Source organism: Zootoca vivipara, chromosome 11 (assembly GCF_965207765.1).
Source record: "Zootoca vivipara chromosome 11, rZooViv2.hap1.1, whole genome shotgun sequence".
In the NCBI taxonomy this organism is placed as follows: domain Eukaryota; kingdom Metazoa; phylum Chordata; class Lepidosauria; order Squamata; family Lacertidae; genus Zootoca; species Zootoca vivipara.
The window spans coordinates 10,091,637-10,113,190 of NC_142594.1; the positions used below are offsets into that span (position 1 = coordinate 10,091,637).

At 41.2% G+C, this 21,554-nt stretch overlaps 1 long non-coding RNA gene across 1 annotated transcript in view; it reads right to left on the reverse strand.

Moving 5' to 3' along the window:
* LOC148684201 (uncharacterized) overlaps positions 1 to 21,554 on the reverse strand; it is a 380,707-nt gene that overhangs the window by 103,466 nt on the left and 255,687 nt on the right. The gene's annotated exons all lie outside the window — the stretch shown is intronic.

Here is a 21,554-nt window from a genome sequence, read left to right on the forward strand (position 1 = left end):
GGTCAGGGATTTTTTCAAAAAAAGGTTTTTCCGCAGGTTAAGTTGTCGAGGCCTGATTTTATTTCCTATGATAAAAACCCCTCTGTATCTACCGCCAAAAGTATCAGGGGAGTCTTTGCAACAGATTGGCACCATTTTTGAGTGAATTGGAGAAAGTCAGATTTTGGGTGAAATTCTGACCCGCCGGTCAGGGATTTTTTCAAAAAAATGTTTTTCCGCTGGTTAAGTTGTCGAGGCCTGATTTTATTTCCTATGATAAAAACCCCTCTGTATATACCGCCAAATGTATCAGGGGAGTCTTTGCAACATTTTGGCACCATTCTTGAGTGAATTGGAGAACGTCAGATTTTGGGTGAAATTCTGACCCGCCGGTCAGGGATTTTTTCAAAAAAATGTTTTTCCGCAGGTTAAGTTGTCGAGGCCTGATTTTATTTCCTATGAAAAAACCCCCCCTGTATCTACCGCCAAACGTATCAGGGGAGTCTTTGCAACAGATTGGCACCATTTTTGAGTGAATTGGAGAACGTCGGATTTTTGGTGAAATTCTGACCCGCCGGTCAGGGATTTTTTTCAAAGAAATGTTTTTCCGCTGGTTAAGTTGTCGAGGCCTGATTTTATTTCCTATGATAAAAACCCCTCTGTATATACCGCCAAACGTATCAGGGGAGTCTTTGCAACATTTTGGCACCATTTTTTAGTGAATTGGAGAACGTCAGATTTTTGGTGAAATTCTGACCCGCCGGTCAGGGATTTTTTCAAAAAAATGTTTTTCTGCAGGTTAAGTTGTCGAGGCCTGATTTTATTTCCTATGATAAAAACCCCTCTGTATATACCGCCAAACGTATCAGGGGAGTCTTTGCAACATTTTGGTACCATTTTTGAGTGAATTGGAGAACGTCAGGTTTTTGGTGAAATTCTGACCCGCCGGTCAGGGATTTTTTCAAAAAAAGGTTTTTCCGCAGGTTAAGTTGTCGAGGCCTGATTTTATTTCCTATGATAAAAACCCCTCTGTATCTACCGCCAAAAGTATCAGGGGAGTCTTTGCAACAGATTGGCACCATTTTTGAGTGAATTGGAGAAAGTCAGATTTTGGGTGAAATTCTGACCCGCCGGTCAGGGATTTTTTCAAAAAAATGTTTTTCCGCAGGTTAAGTTGTCGAGGCCTGATTTTATTTCCTATGAAAAAAACCCCTCTGTATCTACCGCCAAACGTATCAGGGGAGTCTTTGCAACATTTTGGCACCATTCTTGAGTGAATTGGAGAACGTCAGATTTTGGGTGAAATTCTGACCCGCCGCTAAGGGATTTTTTCAAAAAAATGTTTTTCTGCAGGTTAAGTTGTCGAGGCCTGATTTTATTTCCTATGAAAAAAACCCCTCTGTATCTACCGCCAAACGTATCAGGGGAGTCTTTGCAACATTTTGGCACCATTCTTGAGTGAATTGGAGAACGTCAGATTTTTGGTGAAATTCTGACCCGCCGGTCAGGGATTTTTTCAAAAAAATGTTTTTCCACAGGTTAAGTTGTCGAGGCCTGATTTTATTTCCTATGATAAAAACCCCCCTGTATCTACCGCCAAACGTATCAGGGGAGTCTTTGCAACAGATTGGCACCATTTTTGAGTGAATTGGAGAACGACGGATTTTTGGTGAAATTCTGACCCGCCGGTCAGGGATTTTTTTCAAAGAAATGTTTTTCCGCAGGTTAAGTTGCCGAGGCCTGATTTTATTTCCTATGATAAAAACCCCTCTGTATCTACCGCCAAACGTATCAGGGGAGTCTTTGCAACAGATTGGCACCATTTTTGAGTGAATTGGAGAACGTCAGGTTTTTGGTGAAATTCTGACCCGCCGGTCAGGGATTTTTTCAAAAAAATGTTTTTCCGCAGGTTAAGTTGTCGAGGCCTGATTTTATTTCCTATGATAAAAACCCCTCTGTATCTACCGCCAAAAGTATCAGGGGAGTCTTTGCAACATTTTGGCACCATTCTTGAGTGAATTGGAGAACGTCAGATTTTTGGTGAAATTCTGACCCGCCGGTCAGGTACTTTTTCAAAAAAATGTTTTTCCGCAGGTTAAGTTGTCGAGGCCTGATTTTATTTCCTATGATAAAAATCCGCCTGTATCTACCGCCAAACGTATCAGGGGAGTCTTTGCAACAGATTGGCACCATTTTTGAGTGAATTGGATAACGTCAGGTTTTTGGTGAAATTCTGACCCGCCGGTCAGGGATTTTTTTCAAAGAAATGTTTTTCCGCAGGTTAAGTTGTCGAGGCCTGATTTTATTTCCTATGATAAAAACCCCTCTGTATCTACCGCCAAACGTATCAGGGGAGTCTTTGCAACACATTGGCACCATTTTTGAGTGAATTGGAGAACGTCAGGTTTTTGGTGAAATTCTGACCCGCCGGTCAGGGATTTTTTCAAAAAAATGTTTTTCTGCAGGTTAAGTTGTCGAGGCCTGATTTTATTTCCTATGAAAAAAACCCCTCTGTATCTACCGCCAAACGTATCAGGGGAGTCTTTGCAACATTTTGGCACCATTCTTGAGTGAATTGGAGAACGTCAGATTTTTGGTGAAATTCTGACCCGCCGGTCAGGGATTTTTTCAAAAAAATGTTTTTCCGCAGGTTAAGTTGTCGAGGCCTGATTTTATTTCCTATGATAAAAACCCCCCTGTATCTACCGCCAAACGTATCAGGGGAGTCTTTGCAACAGATTGGCACCATTTTTGAGTGAATTGGAGAACGTCGGATTTTTGGTGAAATTCTGACCCGCCGGTCAGGGATTTTTTTCAAAGAAATGTTTTTCCGCTGGTTAAGTTGTCGAGGCCTGATTTTATTTCCTATGATAAAAACCCCTCTGTATCTACCGCCAAACGTATCAGGGGAGTGTTTGCAACAGATTGGCACCATTTTTGAGTGAATTGGAGAACGTCAGGTTTTTGGTGAAATTCTGACCCGCCGGTCAGGGATTTTTTCAAAAAAATGTTTTTCCGCAGGTTAAGTTGTCGAGGCCTGATTTTATTTCCTATGATAAAAAACCCCTCTGTATCTACCGCCAAAAGTATCAGGGGAGTCTTTGCAACATTTTGGCACCATTCTTGAGTGAATTGGAGAACGTCAGATTTTTGGTGAAATTCTGACCTGCCGGTCAGGGATTTTTTCAAAAAAATGTTTTTCCGCAGGTTAAGTTGTCGAGGCCTGATTTTATTTCCTATGATAAAAACCCCTCTGTATCTACCGCCAAACGTATCAGGGGAGTCTTTGCAACATTTTGGCACCATTTTTTAGTGAATTGGAGAACGTCAGATTTTTGGTGAAATTCTGACCCGCCGGTCAGGGATTTTTTCAAAAAAATGTATTTCTGCAGGTTAAGTTGTCGAGGCCTCATTTTATTTCCTATGATAAAAACCCCTCTGTATATACCGCCAAACGTATCAGGGGAGTCTTTGCAACATTTTGGTACCATCTTTGAGTGAATTGGAGAACGTCAGGTTTTTGGTGAAATTCTGACCCGCCGGTCAGGGATTTTTTCAAAAAAAGGTTTTTCCGCAGGTTAAGTTGTCGAGGCCTGATTTTATTTCCTATGATAAAAACCCCTCTGTATCTACCGCCAAATGTATCAGGGGAGTCTTTGCAAACAGATTGGCACCATTTTTGAGTGAATTGGAGAAAGTCAGATTTTGGGTGAAATTCTGACCCGCCGGTCAGGGATTTTTTCAAAAAAATGTTTTTCCGCAGGTTAAGTTGTCGAGGCCTGATTTTATTTCCTATGATAAAAACCCCTCTGTATCTACCGCCTAATGTATCAGGGGAGTCTTTGCAACAGATTGGCACCATTTTTGAGTGAATTGGAGAACGTCAGATTTTTGGTGAAATTCTGACCCGCCGGTCAGGGATTTTTTCAAAAAAATGTTTTTCCGCAGGTTAAGTTGTCGAGGCCAGATTTTATTTCCTATGAAAAAAACCCTCTGTATCCACGGCCAAACGTATCACGGGAGTCTTTGCAACATTTTGGCACCATTCTTGAGTGAATTGGAGAACGTCAGATTTTTGGTCAAATTCTGACCCGCCGGTCAGGGATGTTTTCAAAAAAATGTTTTTCCGCAGATTAAGATGTCGAGGCCTGATTTTATTTCCTATGATAAAAACCCCTCTGTATCTACCGCCTAATGTATCAGGGGAGTCTTTGCAACAGATTGGCACCATTTTTGAGTGAATTGGAGAACGTCAGATTTTTGGTGAAATTCTGACCCGCCGGTCAGGGATTTTTTCAAAAAAATGTTTTTCCGCAGGTTAAGTTGTCGAGGCCAGATTTTATTTCCTATGAAAAAAACCCTCTGTATCTACGGCCAAACGTATCAGGGGAGTCTTTGCAACATTTTGGCACTATTCTTGAGTGAATTGGAGAACGTCAGATTTTTGGTGAAATTCTGACCCGCCGGTCAGGGATTTTTCCAAAAAAATGTTTTTCCGCAGGTTAAGTTGTCGAGGCCTGATTTTATTTCCTATGAAAGAAAACCCTCTGTATCTACCGCCAAACGTGTCAGGGGAGTCTTTGCAACAGATTGGCACCATTTTTGAGTAAATTGGAGAACGTCAGGTTTTTGGTGAAATTCTGACCCGCCGGTCAGGGATTTTTTCAAAAGAATGTTTTTCCGCAGGTTAAGTTGTCGAGGCCTGATTTTATTTCCTATGAAAAAAACCCCTCTGTATCTACTGCCAAACGTATCAGGGGAGTCTTTGCAACATTTTGGCACCATTTTTGAGTGAATTGGAGAACGTCACATTTTGGGTGAAATTCTGAACCGCCGGTCAGGGATTTTTTCAAAAAAAAGTTTTTCCGCAGGTTAAGTTGTCGAGGCCTGATTTTATTTCCTATGATAAAAACCCTCTGTATCTACCGCCAAACGTATCAGGGGAGTCTTTGCAACATTTTGGCACCATTCTTGAGTGAATTGGAGAACGTCAGATTTTGGGTGAAATTCTGACCCGCCGCTAAGGGATTTTTTCAAAAAAATGTTTTTCTGCAGGTTAAGTTGTCGAGGCCTGATTTTATTTCCTATGAAAAAAAACCCTCTGTATCTACCGCCAAACGTATCAGGGGAGTCTTTGCAGCATTTTGGCACCATTCTTGAGTGAATTGGAGAACGTCAGATTTTTGGTGAAATTCTGACCCGCCGGTCAGAGATTTTTTCAAAAAAATGTTTTTCCGCAGGTTAAGTTGTCGAGGCCTGATTTTATTTCCTATGATAAAAACCCCTCTGTATCCACCGCGAAACGTATCAGGGGAGTCTTTGTAACATTTTGGCACCATTTTTGAGTGAATTGGAGAACGTCAGATTTTTGGTGAAATTCTAACCCGCCGGTCAGGGATTTTTTTCAAAGAAATGTTTTTCCGCAGGTTAAGTTGTCGAGGCCTGATTTTATTTCCTATGATAAAAACCCCTCTGTATCTACCGCCAAACGTATCAGGGGAGTGTTTGCAACAGATTGGCACCATTTTTGAGTGAATTGGAGAACGTCAGGTTTTTGGTGAAATTCTGACCCGCCGGTCAGGGATTTTTTTTAAAAAATGTTTTTCCGCAGGTTAAGTTGTCGAGGCCTGATTTTATTTCCTATGATAAAAACCCCTCTGTATCTACCGCCAAACGTATCAGGGGAGTCTTTGCAACATTTTGGCACCATTCTTGAGTGAATTGGAGAACGTCAGATTTTTGGTGAAATTCTGACCCGCCGGTCAGGGATTTTTTCAAAAAAATGTTTTTCCGCAGGTTAAGTTGTCGAGGCCTGATTTTATTTCCTATGAAAGAAAACCCTCTGTATCTACCGCCAAACGTATCAGGGGAGTCTTTGCAACATTTTGGCACCATTCTTGAGTGAATTGGAGAACGTCAGATTTTGGGTGAAATTCTGACCCGCCGCTAAGGGATTTTTTCAAAAAAATGTTTTTCTGCAGGTTAAGTTGTCGAGGCCTGATTTTATTTCCTATGAAAAAAAACCCTCTGTATCTACCGCCAAATGTATCAGGGGAGTCTTTGCAGCATTTTGGCACCATTCTTGAGTGAATTGGAGAACGTCAGATTTTTGGTGAAATTCTGACCCGCCGGTCAGGGATTTTTTCAAAAAAATGTTTTTCCGCAGGTTAAGTTGTCGAGTCCTGATTTTATTTCCTATGATAAAAACCCCTCTGTATCCACCGCGAAACGTATCAGGGGAGTCTTTGTAACATTTTGGCACCATTTTTGAGTGAATTGGAGAACGTCAGATTTTTGGTGAAATTCTAACCCGCCGGTCAGGGATTTTTTTCAAAGAAATGTTTTTCCGCAGGTTAAGTTGTCGAGGCCTGATTTTATTTCCTATGATAAAAACCCCTCTGTATCTACCGCCAAACGTATCAGGGGAGTGTTTGCAACAGATTGGCACCATTTTTGAGTGAATTGGAGAACGTCAGGTTTTTGGTGAAATTCTGACCCGCCGGTCAGGGATTTTTTTTAAAAAATGTTTTTCCGCAGGTTAAGTTGTCGAGGCCTGATTTTATTTCCTATGATAAAAACCCCTCTGTATCTACCGCCAAACGTATCAGGGGAGTCTTTGCAACATTTTGGCACCATTCTTGAGTGAATTGGAGAACGTCAGATTTTTGGTGAAATTCTGACCCGCCGGTCAGGGATTTTTTCAAAAAAATGTTTTTCCGCAGGTTAAGTTGTCGAGGCCTGATTTTATTTCCTATGATAAAAATCCCCCTGTATCTACCGCCAAACGTATCAGGGGAGTCTTTGCAACAGATTGGCACCATTTTTGAGTGAATTGGAGAACGTCGGATTTTTGGTGAAATTCTGACCCGCCGGTCAGGGATTTTTTTCAAAGAAATGTTTTTCCGCAGGTTAAGTTGTCGAGGCCTGATTTTATTTCCTATGATAAAAATCCCCCTGTATCTACCGCCAAACGTATCAGGGGAGTCTTTGCAACAGATTGGCACCATTTTTGAGTGAATTGGAGAACGACGGATTTTTGGTGAAATTCTGACCCGCCGGTCAGGGATTTTTTCAAAGAAATGTTTTTCCGCAGGTTAAGTTGTCGAGGCCTGATTTTATTTCCTATGATAAAAACCCCTCTGTATCTACCGCCAAACGTATCAGGGGAGTCTTTGCAACATTTTGGTACCATTTTTGAGTGAATTGGAGAACGTCAGGTTTTTGGTGAAATTCTGACCCGCCGGTCAGGGATTTTTTCAAAAAAAGGTTTTTCCGCAGGTTAAGTTGTCGAGGCCTGATTTTATTTCCTATGATAAAAACCCCTCTGTATCTACCGCCAAAAGTATCAGGGGAGTCTTTGCAACAGATTGGCACCATTTTTGAGTGAATTGGAGAAAGTCAGATTTTGGGTGAAATTCTGACCCGCCGGTCAGGGATTTTTTCAAAAAAAGGTTTTTCCGCAGGTTAAGTTGTCGAGGCCTGATTTTATTTCCTATGAAAAAAACCCCTCTGTATCTACCGCCAAACGTATCAGGGGAGTCTTTGCAACATTTTGGCACCATTCTTGAGTGAATTGGAGAACGTCAGATTTTGGGTGAAATTCTGACCCGCCGCTAAGGGATTTTTTCAAAAAAATGTTTTTCTGCAGGTTAAGTTGTCGAGGCCTGATTTTATTTCCTATGAAAAAAACCCCTCTGTATCTACCGCCAAACGTATCAGGGGAGTCTTTGCAACATTTTGGCACCATTCTTGAGTGAATTGGAGAACGTCAGATTTTTGGTGAAATTCTGACCCGCCGGTCAGGGATTTTTTCAAAAAAATGTTTTTCCACAGGTTAAGTTGTCGAGGCCTGATTTTATTTCCTATGATAAAAACCCCCCTGTATCTACCGCCAAACGTATCAGGGGAGTCTTTGCAACAGATTGGCACCATTTTTGAGTGAATTGGAGAACGACGGATTTTTGGTGAAATTCTGACCCGCCGGTCAGGGATTTTTTTCAAAGAAATGTTTTTCCGCAGGTTAAGTTGTCGAGGCCTGATTTTATTTCCTATGATAAAAACCCCTCTGTATCTACCGCCAAACGTATCAGGGGAGTCTTTGCAACAGATTGGCACCATTTTTGAGTGAATTGGAGAACGTCAGGTTTTTGGTGAAATTCTGACCCGCCGGTCAGGGATTTTTTCAAAAAAATGTTTTTCCGCAGGTTAAGTTGTCGAGGCCTGATTTTATTTCCTATGATAAAAACCCCTCTGTATCTACCGCCAAAAGTATCAGGGGAGTCTTTGCAACATTTTGGCACCATTCTTGAGTGAATTGGAGAACGTCAGATTTTTGGTGAAATTCTGACCCGCCGGTCAGGTACTTTTTCAAAAAAATGTTTTTCCGCAGGTTAAGTTGTCGAGGCCTGATTTTATTTCCTATGATAAAAATCCGCCTGTATCTACCGCCAAACGTATCAGGGGAGTCTTTGCAACAGATTGGCACCATTTTTGAGTGAATTGGATAACGTCAGGTTTTTGGTGAAATTCTGACCCGCCGGTCAGGGATTTTTTTCAAAGAAATGTTTTTCCGCAGGTTAAGTTGTCGAGGCCTGATTTTATTTCCTATGATAAAAACCCCTCTGTATCTACCGCCAAACGTATCAGGGGAGTCTTTGCAACACATTGGCACCATTTTTGAGTGAATTGGAGAACGTCAGGTTTTTGGTGAAATTCTGACCCGCCGGTCAGGGATTTTTTCAAAAAAATGTTTTTCTGCAGGTTAAGTTGTCGAGGCCTGATTTTATTTCCTATGAAAAAAACCCCTCTGTATCTACCGCCAAAAGTATCAGGGGAGTCTTTGCAACATTTTGGCACCATTCTTGAGTGAATTGGAGAACGTCAGATTTTTGGTGAAATTCTGACCTGCCGGTCAGGGATTTTTTCAAAAAAATGTTTTTCCGCAGGTTAAGTTGTCGAGGCCTGATTTTATTTCCTATGATAAAAACCCCTCTGTATCTACCGCCAAACGTATCAGGGGAGTCTTTGCAACATTTTGGCACCATTTTTTAGTGAATTGGAGAACGTCAGATTTTTGGTGAAATTCTGACCCGCCGGTCAGGGATTTTTTCAAAAAAATGTATTTCTGCAGGTTAAGTTGTCGAGGCCTCATTTTATTTCCTATGATAAAAACCCCTCTGTATATACCGCCAAACGTATCAGGGGAGTCTTTGCAACATTTTGGTACCATCTTTGAGTGAATTGGAGAACGTCAGGTTTTTGGTGAAATTCTGACCCGCCGGTCAGGGATTTTTTCAAAAAAAGGTTTTTCCGCAGGTTAAGTTGTCGAGGCCTGATTTTATTTCCTATGATAAAAACCCCTCTGTATCTACCGCCAAATGTATCAGGGGAGTCTTTGCAAACAGATTGGCACCATTTTTGAGTGAATTGGAGAAAGTCAGATTTTGGGTGAAATTCTGACCCGCCGGTCAGGGATTTTTTCAAAAAAATGTTTTTCCGCAGGTTAAGTTGTCGAGGCCTGATTTTATTTCCTATGAAAAAAACCCCTCTGTATCTACTGCCAAACGTATCAGGGGAGTCTTTGCAACATTTTGGCACCATTTTTGAGTGAATTAGAAAACGTCAGATTTTGGGTGAAATTCTGACGCGCCGGTCAGGGATTTTTTCAAAAAAATGTTTTTCCGCAGATTAAGATGTCGAGGCCTGATTTTATTTCCTATGATAAAAACCCCTCTGTATCTACCGCCTAATGTATCAGGGGAGTCTTTGCAACAGATTGGCACCATTTTTGAGTGAATTGGAGAACGTCAGATTTTTGGTGAAATTCTGACCCGCCGGTCAGGGATTTTTTCAAAAAAATGTTTTTCCGCAGGTTAAGTTGTCGAGGCCAGATTTTATTTCCTATGAAGAAAACCCTCTGTATCCACGGCCAAACGTATCACGGGAGTCTTTGCAACATTTTGGCACCATTCTTGAGTGAATTGGAGAACGTCAGATTTTTGGTCAAATTCTGACCCGCCGGTCAGGGATGTTTTCAAAAAAATGTTTTTCCGCAGATTAAGATGTCGAGGCCTGATTTTATTTCCTATGATAAAAACCCCTCTGTATCTACCGCCTAATGTATCAGGGGAGTCTTTGCAACAGATTGGCACCATTTTTGAGTGAATTGGAGAACGTCAGATTTTTGGTGAAATTCTGACCCGCCGGTCAGGGATTTTTTCAAAAAAATGTTTTTCCGCAGGTTAAGTTGTCGAGGCCAGATTTTATTTCCTATGAAAAAAACCCTCTGTATCTACGGCCAAACGTATCAGGGGAGTCTTTGCAACATTTTGGCACTATTCTTGAGTGAATTGGAGAACGTCAGATTTTTGGTGAAATTCTGACCCGCCGGTCAGGGATTTTTCCAAAAAAATGTTTTTCCGCAGGTTAAGTTGTCGAGGCCTGATTTTATTTCCTATGAAAGAAAACCCTCTGTATCTACCGCCAAACGTATCAGGGGAGTCTTTGCAACAGATTGGCACCATTTTTGAGTAAATTGGAGAACGTCAGGTTTTTGGTGAAATTCTGACCCGCCGGTCAGGGATTTTTTCAAAAGAATGTTTTTCCGCAGGTTAAGTTGTCGAGGCCTGATTTTATTTCCTATGAAAAAAACCCCTCTGTATCTACTGCCAAACGTATCAGGGGAGTCTTTGCAACATTTTGGCACCATTTTTGAGTGAATTGGAGAACGTCACATTTTGGGTGAAATTCTGAACCGCCGGTCAGGGATTTTTTCAAAAAAAAGTTTTTCCGCAGGTTAAGTTGTCGAGGCCTGATTTTATTTCCTATGATAACAACCCTCTGTATCTACCGCCAAACGTATCAGGGGAGTCTTTGCAACATTTTGGCACCATTCTTGAGTGAATTGGAGAACGTCAGATTTTGGGTGAAATTCTGACCCGCCGCTAAGGGATTTTTTCAAAAAAATGTTTTTCTGCAGGTTAAGTTGTCGAGGCCTGATTTTATTTCCTATGAAAAAAAACCCTCTGTATCTACCGCCAAACGTATCAGGGGAGTCTTTGCAGCATTTTGGCACCATTCTTGAGTGAATTGGAGAACGTCAGATTTTTGGTGAAATTCTGACCCGCCGGTCAGAGATTTTTTCAAAAAAATGTTTTTCCGCAGGTTAAGTTGTCGAGGCCTGATTTTATTTCCTATGATAAAAACCCCTCTGTATCCACCGCGAAACGTATCAGGGGAGTCTTTGTAACATTTTGGCACCATTTTTGAGTGAATTGGAGAACGTCAGATTTTTGGTGAAATTCTAACCCGCCGGTCAGGGATTTTTTTCAAAGAAATGTTTTTCCGCAGGTTAAGTTGTCGAGGCCTGATTTTATTTCCTATGATAAAAACCCCTCTGTATCTACCGCCAAACGTATCAGGGGAGTGTTTGCAACAGATTGGCACCATTTTTGAGTGAATTGGAGAACGTCAGGTTTTTGGTGAAATTCTGACCCGCCGGTCAGGGATTTTTTTTTAAAAATGTTTTATCGCAGGTTAAGTTGTCGAGGCCTGATTTTATTTCCTATGATAAAAACCCCTCTGTATCTACCGCCAAACGTATCAGGGGAGTCTTTGCAACATTTTGGCACCATTCTTGAGTGAATTGGAGAACGTCAGATTTTGGGTGAAATTCTGACCCGCCGCTAAGGGATTTTTTCAAAAAAATGTTTTTCTGCAGGTTAAGTTGTCGAGGCCTGATTTTATTTCCTATGAAAAAAACCCTCTGTATCTACCGCCAAATGTATCAGGGGAGTCTTTGCAGCATTTTGGCACCATTCTTGAGTGAATTGGAGAACGTCAGATTTTTGGTGAAATTCTGACCCGCCGGTCAGGGATTTTTTCAAAAAAATGTTTTTCCGCAGGTTAAGTTGTCGAGTCCTGATTTTATTTCCTATGATAAAAACCCCTCTGTATCCACCGCGAAACGTATCAGGGGAGTCTTTGTAACATTTTGGCACCATTTTTGAGTGAATTGGAGAACGTCAGATTTTTGGTGAAATTCTAACCCGCCGGTCAGGGATTTTTTTCAAAGAAATGTTTTTCCGCAGGTTAAGTTGTCGAGGCCTGATTTTATTTCCTATGATAAAAACCCCTCTGTATCTACCGCCAAACGTATCAGGGGAGTGTTTGCAACAGATTGGCACCATTTTTGAGTGAATTGGAGAACGTCAGGTTTTTGGTGAAATTCTGACCCGCCGGTCAGGGATTTTTTTTAAAAAATGTTTTTCCGCAGGTTAAGTTGTCGAGGCCTGATTTTATTTCCTATGATAAAAACCCCTCTGTATCTACCGCCAAACGTATCAGGGGAGTCTTTGCAACATTTTGGCACCATTCTTGAGTGAATTGGAGAACGTCAGATTTTTGGTGAAATTCTGACCCGCCGGTCAGGGATTTTTTCAAAAAAATGTTTTTCCGCAGGTTAAGTTGTCGAGGCCTGATTTTATTTCCTATGATAAAAATCCCCCTGTATCTACCGCCAAACGTATCAGGGGAGTCTTTGCAACAGATTGGCACCATTTTTGAGTGAATTGGAGAACGTCGGATTTTTGGTGAAATTCTGACCCGCCGGTCAGGGATTTTTTTCAAAGAAATGTTTTTCCGCAGGTTAAGTTGTCGAGGCCTGATTTTATTTCCTATGATAAAAATCCCCCTGTATCTACCGCCAAACGTATCAGGGGAGTCTTTGCAACAGATTGGCACCATTTTTGAGTGAATTGGAGAACGACGGATTTTTGGTGAAATTCTGACCCGCCGGTCAGGGATTTTTTCAAAGAAATGTTTTTCCGCAGGTTAAGTGTTCGAGGCCTGATTTTATTTCCTATGATAAAAACCCCTCTGTATCTACCGCCAAATGTATCAGGGGAGTCTTTGCAACAGATTGGCACCATTCTTGAGTGAATTGGAGAACGTCAGATTTTTGGTGAAATTCTGACCCGCCGGTCAGGGATTTTTTCAAAAAAATGTTTTTCCGCAGGTTAAGTTGTCGAGGCCTGATTTTATTTCCTATCATAAAAACCACTCTGTATCCACCGCCAAACGTATCAGGGGAGTCTTTGCAACATTTTGGTACCATTTTTGAGTGAATTGGAGAACGTCAGGTTTTTGGTGAAATTCTGACCCGCCTGTCAGGGATTTTTTCAAAAAAAGGTTTTTCCGCAGGTTAAGTTGTCGAGGCCTGATTTTATTTCCTATGATAAAAACCCCTCTGTATCTACCGCCAAATGTATCAGGGGTGTCTTTGCAACAGATTGGCACCATTTTTGAGTGAATTGGAGAAAGTCAGATTTTGGGTGAAATTCTGACCCGCCGGTCAGGGATTTTTTCAAAAAAATGTTTTTCCGCAGGTTAAGTTGTCGAGGCCTGATTTTATTTCCTATGAAAAAAAACCCCTCTGTATCTACTGCCAAACGTATCAGGGGAGTCTTTGCAACATTTTGGCACCATTTTTGAGTGAATTAGAAAACGTCAGATTTTGGGTGAAATTCTGACCCGCTGGTCACGGATTTTTTCAAAAAAAATGTTTTTCCGCAGGTTAAGTTGTCGAGGCCAGATTTTATTTCCTATGAAAAAAACCCTCTGTATCTACGGCCAAACGTATCAGGGGAGTCTTTGCAACATTTTGGCACCATTCTTGAGTGAATTGGAGAACGTCAGATTTTTGGTCAAATTATGACCCGCGGGTCAGGGATTTTTCCAAAAAAATGTTTTTCCGCGGGTTAAGTTGTCGAGGCCTGATTTTATTTCCTTTGATAAAAACCCCTCTTTATCCACCGCCAAACGTATCAGGGGAGTCGTTGCAACATTTTGGCACCATTCTTGAGTGAATTGGAGAACGTCAGATTTTTGGTGAAATTCTGACCCGCCGGTCAGGGATTTTTTCAAAAGAATGTTTTTCCGCAGGTTAAGTTGTCGAGGCCTGATTTTATTTCCTATGATAAAAACCCCTCTGTATCTACCGCCAAATGTATCAGGGGAGTCTTTGCAACAGATTGGCACCATTTTTGAGTGAATTGGAGAACGTCAGTTTTTTGGTGAAATTCTGACCCTCCGGTCAGGCATTTTTTTCAAAAAAAGTTTTTCCGCAGGTTAAGTTGTCGAGGCCTGATTTCATTTCCTATGAAAAAAACCCCTCTGTATCTACCGCCAAACGTATCAGGGGAGTCTTTGCAACATTTTGGCACCATTCTTGAGTGAATTGGAGAACGTCAGATTTTTGGTGAAATTCTGACCCGCCGGTCAGGGATTTTTTCAAAGAAATGTTTTTCCGCAGGTTAAGTTGTCGAGGCCTGATTTTATTTCCTATGATAAAAATCCCCCTGTATCTACCGCCAAACGTATCAGGGGAGTCTTTGCAACAGATTGGCACCATTTTTGAGTGAATTGGAGAACGACAGATTTTTGGTGAAATTCTGACCCGCCGGTCAGGGATTTTTTCAAAGAAATGTTTTTCCGCAGGTTAAGTTGTCGAGGCCTGATTTTATTTCCTATGATAAAAACCCCTCTGTATCTACCGCCAAATGTATCAGGGGAGTCTTTGCAACAGATTGGCACCATTCTTGAGTGAATTGGAGAACGTCAGATTTTTGGTGAAATTCTGACCCGCCGGTCAGGGATTTTTTCAAAAAAATGTTTTTCCGCAGGTTAAGTTGTCGAGGCCTGATTTTATTTCCTATCATAAAAACCACTCTGTATCCACCGCCAAACGTATCAGGGGAGTCTTTGCAACATTTTGGTACCATTTTTGAGTGAATTGGAGAACGTCAGGTTTTTGGTGAAATTCTGACCCGCCTGTCAGGGATTTTTTCAAAAAAAGGTTTTTCCGCAGGTTAAGTTGTCGAGGCCTGATTTTATTTCCTATGATAAAAACCCCTCTGTATCTACCGCCAAATGTATCAGGGGTGTCTTTGCAACAGATTGGCACCATTTTTGAGTGAATTGGAGAAAGTCAGATTTTTGGTGAAATTCTGACCCGCCGGTCAGGGATTTTTTCAAAAAAATGTTTTTCCGCAGGTTAAGTTGTCGAGGCCTGATTTTATTTCCTATGAAAAAAACCCCTCTGTATCTACTGCCAAACGTATCAGGGGAGTCTTTGCAACATTTTGGCACCATTTTTGAGTGAATTAGAAAACGTCAGATTTTGGGTGAAATTCTGACCCGCTGGTCACGGATTTTTTCAAAAAAAATGTTTTTCCGCAGGTTAAGTTGTCGAGGCCAGATTTTATTTCCTATGAAAAAAACCCTCTGTATCTACGGCCAAACGTATCAGGGGAGTCTTTGCAACATTTTGGCACCATTCTCGAGTGAATTGGAGAACGTCAGATTTTTGGTCAAATTATGACCTGCGGGTCAGGGATTTTTCCAAAAAAATGTTTTTCCGCGGGTTAAGTTGTCGAGGCCTGATTTTATTTCCTTTGATAAAAACCCCTCTTTATCCACCGCCAAACGTATCAGGGGAGTCTTTGCAACATTTTGGCACCATTCTTGAGTGAATTGGAGAACGTCAGATTTTTGGTGAAATTCTGACCCGCCGGTCAGGGATTTTTTCAAAAGAATGTTTTTCCGCAGGTTAAGTTGTCGAGGCCTGATTTTATTTCCTATGATAAAAACCCCTCTGTATCTACCGCCAAATGTATCAGGGGAGTCTTTGCAACAGATTGGCACCATTTTTGAGTGAATTGGAGAACGTCAGTTTTTTGGTGAAATTCTGACCCTCCGGTCAGGCATTTTTTTCAAAAAAAGTTTTTCCGCAGGTTAAGTTGTCGAGGCCTGATTTCATTTCCTATGAAAAAAACCCCTCTGTATCTACCGCCAAACGTATCAGGGGAGTCTTTGCAACATTTTGGCACCATTCTTGAGTGAATTGGAGAACGTCAGATTTTTGGTGAAATTCTGACCCGCCGGTCAGGGATTTTTTCAAAGAAATGTTTTTCCGCAGGTTAAGTTGTCGAGGCCTGATTTTATTTCATATGATAAAAACCCCTCTGTATCTACCGCCAAATGTATCAGGGGAGTCTTTGCAACATTTTGGCACCATTCTTGAGTGAATTGGAGAACGTCAGATTTTTGGTGAAATTCTGACCCGCCGGTCAGGGATTTTTTCAAAAAAATGTTTTTCCGCAGGTTAAGTTGTCGAGGCCTGATTTTATTTCCTATCATAAAAACCACTCTGTATCCACCGCCAAACGTATCAGGGGAGTCTTTGCAACATTTTGGTACCATTTTTGAGTGAATTGGAGAACGTCAGGTTTTTGGTGAAATTCTGACCCGCCAGTCAGGGATTTTTTCCAAAAAAGGTTTTTCCGCAGGTTAAGTTGTCGAGGCATGATTTTATTTCCTATGATAAAAACCCCTCTGTATCTACCGCCAAATGTATCAGGGGTGTCTTTGCAACAGATTGGCACCATTTTTGAGTGAATTGGAGAAAGTCAGATTTTGGGTGAAATTCTGACCCGCCGGTCAGGGATTTTTTCAAAAAAATATTTTTCCGCAGGTTAAGTTGTCGAGGCCTGATTTTATTTCCTATGAAAAAAACCCCTCTGTATATACTGCCAAACGTATCAGGGGAGTCTTTGCAACATTTTTGCACCATTTTTGAGTGAATTAGAAAACGTCAGATTTTTGGTGAAATTCTGACGCGCCGGTCAGGGATTTTTTTCAAAGAAATGTTTTTCCCCAGGTTAAGTTGTCGAGGCCTGATTTTATTTCCTATGATAAAAACCACTCTGTATCTACCGCCAAACGTATCAGGGGAGTCTTTGCAACAGATTGGCACCATTTTTGAGTAAATTGGAGAACGTCAGATTTTTGGTGAAATTCTGACCCGCCGGTCAGGGATTTTTTCAAAAAAATGTTTTTCCGCAGGTTAAGTTGTCGAGGCCTGATTTTATTTCCTATGAAAAAAAACCCTCTGTATCTACTGCCAAACGTATCAGGGGAGTCTTTACAACATTTTGGCACCATTCTTGAGTGAATTGGAGAACGTCAGATTTTTGGTGAAATTCTGACCCGCCGGTCAGGGATTTTTTCAAAAAAATGTTTTTCTGCAGGTTAAGTTGTCCAGGCCTGATTTTATTTCCTTTGATAAAAACCCCTCTTTATCCACCGCCAAACGTATCAGGGGAGTCGTTGCAACATTTTGGCACCATTCTTGAGTGAATTGGAGAACGTCAGATTTTTGGTGAAATTCTGACCCGCCGGTCAGGGATTTTTTCAAAAGAATGTTTTTCCGCAGGTTAAGTTGTCGAGGCCTGATTTTATTTCCTATGATAAAAACCCCTCTGTATCTACCGCCAAATGTATCAGGGGAGTCTTTGCAACAGATTGGCACCATTTTTGAGTGAATTGGAGAACGTCAGTTTTTTGGTGAAATTCTGACCCTCCGGTCAGGCATTTTTTTCAAAAAAAGTTTTTCCGCAGGTTAAGTTGTCGAGGCCTGATTTCATTTCCTATGAAAAAAACCCCTCTGTATCTACCGCCAAACGTATCAGGGGAGTCTTTGCAACATTTTGGCACCATTCTTGAGTGAATTGGAGAACGTCAGATTTTTGGTGAAATTCTGACCCGCCGGTCAGGGATTTTTTCAAAGAAATGTTTTTCCGCAGGTTAAGTTGTCGAGGCCTGATTTTATTTCCTATGATAAAAATCCCCCTGTATCTACCGCCAAACGTATCAGGGGAGTCTTTGCAACAGATTGGCACCATTTTTGAGTGAATTGGAGAACGACAGATTTTTGGTGAAATTCTGACCCGCCGGTCAGGGATTTTTTCAAAGAAATGTTTTTCCGCAGGTTAAGTTGTCGAGGCCTGATTTTATTTCCTATGATAAAAACCCCTCTGTATCTACCGCCAAATGTATCAGGGGAGTCTTTGCAACAGATTGGCACCATTCTTGAGTGAATTGGAGAACGTCAGATTTTTGGTGAAATTCTGACCCGCCGGTCAGGGATTTTTTCAAAAAAATGTTTTTCCGCAGGTTAAGTTGTCGAGGCCTGATTTTATTTCCTATCATAAAAACCACTCTGTATCCACCGCCAAACGTATCAGGGGAGTCTTTGCAACATTTTGGTACCATTTTTGAGTGAATTGGAGAACGTCAGGTTTTTGGTGAAATTCTGACCCGCCTGTCAGGGATTTTTTCAAAAAAAGGTTTTTCCGCAGGTTAAGTTGTCGAGGCCTGATTTTATTTCCTATGATAAAAACCCCTCTGTATCTACCGCCAAATGTATCAGGGGTGTCTTTGCAACAGATTGGCACCATTTTTGAGTGAATTGGAGAAAGTCAGATTTTGGGTGAAATTCTGACCCGCCGGTCAGGGATTTTTTCAAAAAAATGTTTTTCCGCAGGTTAAGTTGTCGAGGCCTGATTTTATTTCCTATGAAAAAAACCCCTCTGTATCTACTGCCAAACGTATCAGGGGAGTCTTTGCAACATTTTGGCACCATTTTTGAGTGAATTAGAAAACGTCAGATTTTGGGTGAAATTCTGACCCGCTGGTCACGGATTTTTTCAAAAAAAATGTTTTTCCGCAGGTTAAGTTGTCGAGGCCAGATTTTATTTCCTATGAAAAAAACCCTCTGTATCTACGGCCAAACGTATCAGGGGAGTCTTTGCAACATTTTGGCACCATTCTCGAGTGAATTGGAGAACGTCAGATTTTTGGTCAAATTATGACCTGCGGGTCAGGGATTTTTCCAAAAAAATGTTTTTCCGCGGGTTAAGTTGTCGAGGCCTGATTTTATTTCCTTTGATAAAAACCCCTCTTTATCCACCGCCAAACGTATCAGGGGAGTCTTTGCAACATTTTGGCACCATTCTTGAGTGAATTGGAGAACGTCAGATTTTTGGTGAAATTCTGACCCGCCGGTCAGGGATTTTTTCAAAAGAATGTTTTTCCGCAGGTTAAGTTGTCGAGGCCTGATTTTATTTCCTATGATAAAAACCCCTCTGTATCTACCGCCAAATGTATCAGGGGAGTCTTTGCAACAGATTGGCACCATTTTTGAGTGAATTGGAGAACGTCAGTTTTTTGGTGAAATTCTGACCCTCCGGTCAGGCATTTTTTTCAAAAAAAGTTTTTCCGCAGGTTAAGTTGTCGAGGCCTGATTTCATTTCCTATGAAAAAAACCCCTCTGTATCTACCGCCAAACGTATCAGGGGAGTCTTTGCAACATTTTGGCACCATTCTTGAGTGAATTGGAGAACGTCAGATTTTTGGTGAAATTCTGACCCGCCGGTCAGGGATTTTTTCAAAGAAATGTTTTTCCGCAGGTTAAGTTGTCGAGGCCTGATTTTATTTCATATGATAAAACCCCCTCTGTATCTACCGCCAAATGTATCAGGGGAGTCTTTGCAACATTTTGGCACCATTCTTGAGTGAATTGGAGAACGTCAGATTTTTGGTGAAATTCTGACCCGCCGGTCAGGGATTTTTTCAAAAAAATGTTTTTCCGCAGGTTAAGTTGTCGAGGCCTGATTTTATTTCCTATCATAAAAACCACTCTGTATCCACCGCCAAACGTATCAGGGGAGTCTTTGCAACATTTTGGTACCATTTTTGAGTGAATTGGAGAACGTCAGGTTTTTGGTGAAATTCTGACCCGCCAGTCAGGGATTTTTTCCAAAAAAGGTTTTTCCGCAGGTTAAGTTGTCGAGGCATGATTTTATTTCCTATGATAAAAACCCCTCTGTATCTACCGCCAAATGTATCAGGGGTGTCTTTGCAACAGATTGGCACCATTTTTGAGTGAATTGGAGAAAGTCAGATTTTGGGTGAAATTCTGACCCGCCGGTCAGGGATTTTTTCAAAAAAATATTTTTCCGCAGGTTAAGTTGTCGAGGCCTGATTTTATTTCCTATGAAAAAAACCCCTCTGTATATACTGCCAAACGTATCAGGGGAGTCTTTGCAACATTTTTGCACCATTTTTGAGTGAATTAGAAAACGTCAGATTTTTGGTGAAATTCTGACGCGCCGGTCAGGGATTTTTTTCAAAGAAATGTTTTTCCCCAGGTTAAGTTGTCGAGGCCTGATTTTATTTCCTATGATAAAAACCACTCTGTATCTACCGCCAAACGTATCAGGGGAGTCTTTGCAACAGATTGGCACCATTTTTGAGTAAATTGGAGAACGTCAGATTTTTGGTGAAATTCTGACCCGCCGGTCAGGGATTTTTTCAAAAAAATGTTTTTCCGCAGGTTAAGTTGTCGAGGCCTGATTTTATTTCCTATGAAAAAAAACCCTCTGTATCTACTGCCAAACGTATCAGGGGAGTCTTTACAACATTTTGGCACCATTCTTGAGTGAATTGGAGAACGTCAGATTTTTGGTGAAATTCTGACCCGCCGGTCAGGGATTTTTTCAAAAAAATGTTTTTCTGCAGGTTAAGTTGTCCAGGCCTGATTTTATTTCCTATGATAAAAACCCCTCTGTATCTACTGCCAAACGTATCAGGGGAGTCTTTGCAATATTTTGGCACCATTCTTGAGCTAATTGGAGAACGTCAGTTTTTGGGTGAAATTCTGACCCGCCGGTCAGGGATTTTTTCAAAAAAAGTTTTTTCCGCAGGTTAAGTTGTCGAGGCCTGATTTTATTTCCTATGATAAAAACCCCTCTGTATCTACCGCCAAATGTATCAGGGGAGTCTTTGCAACAGATTGGCACCATTTTTGAGTGAATTGGAGAACGTCAGGTTTTTGGTGAAATTCTGACCCTCCGGTCAGGGATTTTTTCAAAAAAAGGTTTTTCCGCAGGTTAAGTTGTCGAGTCCTGATTTTATTTCCTATGATAAAAACCCCTCTGTATCTACCGCCAAACGTATCAGGGGAGCCTTTGAAATATTTTCGCACCATTCTTGAGTGAATTGGAGAACGTCAGATTTTTGGTGAAATTCTGACCCGCCGGTCAGGGATACTTTCAAAAAAATGTTTTTCCGCAGGTTAAGTTGTCGAAGCCTGATTTTATTTCCTATGATAAAAACCCCTCTGTATCTACTGCCAAACGTATCAGGGGAGTCTTTGCAACATTTTGGCACTATTCTTGAGTGAATTGGAGAACGTCAGATTTTTGGTGAAATTCTGACCCGCCGGTCAGGGATTTTTTCAAAAAAATGTTTTTCCGCAGGTTAAGTTGTCGAGGCCTGATTTTATTTCCTATCATAAAAACCACTCTGTATCCACCGCCAAACGTATCAGGGGAGTCTTTGCAACATTTTGGTACCATTTTTGAGTGAATTGGAGAACGTCAGGTTTTTGGTGAAATTCTGACCCGCCTGTCAGGGATTTTTTCAAAAAAAGGTTTTTCCGCAGGTTAAGTTGTCGAGGCCTGATTTTATTTCCTATGATAAAAACCCCTCTGTATCTACCGCCAAATGTATCAGGGGTGTCTTTGCAACAGATTGGCACCATTTTTGAGTGAATTGGAGAAAGTCAGATTTTTGGTGAAATTCTGACCCGCCGGTCAGGGATTTTTTCAAAAAAATGTTTTTCCGCAGGTTAAGTTGTCGAAAACGTCAGATTTTTGGTGAAATTCTGACGCGCC